Below are 1,637 nucleotides of genomic sequence, written 5' to 3' on the forward strand. Positions count from 1 at the left end.
GAAAACAATGACAAAAATAATGATTGAGAATAAGTGTGATAGGGTTAAAAAAAAGTTGAAGAGGACGCTCGGTTCCTGGGCCTCGCTCATGATGAAATGGTTTGGGAAATTTCAATTTTATCTTTTAGCAAAAATTTAAAAAAAAAAAAAAAAAAAAAATATATATATATATAAAACCATACATGAGATCAAAACATGGAAAAAATAAGTAGGGAGGCTATTGGTTGCTCATGAAGTCCATAGAATTGACTTTACAAGCCCAAGTCGCCTAGCCAAAGAAGATGAACGTGTTTAAGTTGTCCAATTTAAAAATAAAAAATGCTTCTTGGACAGGCATAATCGACAGACAAGAAACAGGGATTCAAAAAATCTGATATGGCAAGTGAAATTGGAGGGAACTTATACCGCATGTGAGGGACACGTGAGAGGTGAACCAACAAAACCTAGGGCACGAAATTGAATTTCGAACCAAAACAACACTTCCTTCTTGCAATAATTCTAGAGAGGCTTGGTGGTGCAATCCGGCATATTGCAACCCGGCAATAATTTCTGGACAGGCTTGGTGGTGCAATTCCGGCGACGCATGAGAGGTGAAGCAAAACCTAAGGCACGACATTAATTTTATGCACCCTTAACACGATGCTTCCTTCTTGCACTGCTGGCATTTTCTGGACAGGCTTGGTGGTGCAATCCGGCGACAAACCTGTAGCTCAGGCAGGAGTTGTGTAAGAACTCCCCGTTCTCGAAGATTTGATGCCAACGAATGGTTCATTCATGTGGTTGTGAAGACCAAAAATCCACAATTCCAAAAAAAGACCTGAAGCACGTTCCTCTTTTTGTTAAAGATCCTGCCTGAGCCCCGACATTGCAAGTAAGTTTTGTCATTTAATTTCCCCTTTGAATAGGAAAACCATTCTACCTTGCTTTGAATGCAATATTGTGGGATAAACTTTTTCCCATGATTCCTATTGGTAGTAAACATTTGCATACACAATTCTAATATTAAGACTGCATAGAAATAATTCTAAGTTGTAGTTCTGTGGTAGAGGTCGAAGCTTCTTGTTCTAGTTTAGTTTCTGCTCTACTGGTAGGAGACAATGCAACACATATGACCCAAGTTGAATTTTTAAATGGAGTTAACTGATCAAACTGTGTTAATCACGTATTCTTGAATTTCTTTGTAATTTTTCTCATAACCAATTTTACTTTTTATGCCAAAATATAATGAATTAAGATTGTAGTCGAACATTTTAAGATTTTAAATGAGGTGCTTCATGTTAATCTCGAATTCGCTTAATTATGAAATTCCAGCATTCGAATAAAAATATTACATTTAAAGAGGCACAAGGATGACCGAAACATAAATAATTATACTTCATATACATGGCTAAGAGGCCTAGTTTCTTTACACATAACTTGAATCTGATTGATTAATATTTTCACATGAAAAAATGGGAATGAAATAAGATTGATTAACAGGGAAGAAAAATTTCACCTACAAATAGAATAAAAAATGGATGGCCAAAAATTTCGTTAGCTCTCATATTGAATGTTGTTTGTTTTACCCATGATTCCTATTGATTGTCATTCATTTTCGTATTGTGGATTTAAGCCCAATGTACCTCGTTTATGTGATT

This window comes from Olea europaea, chromosome 18 (genome assembly GCF_002742605.1).
Source record: "Olea europaea var. sylvestris chromosome 18, O_europaea_v1, whole genome shotgun sequence".
Taxonomy (NCBI): Eukaryota; Viridiplantae; Streptophyta; class Magnoliopsida; order Lamiales; family Oleaceae; genus Olea; species Olea europaea.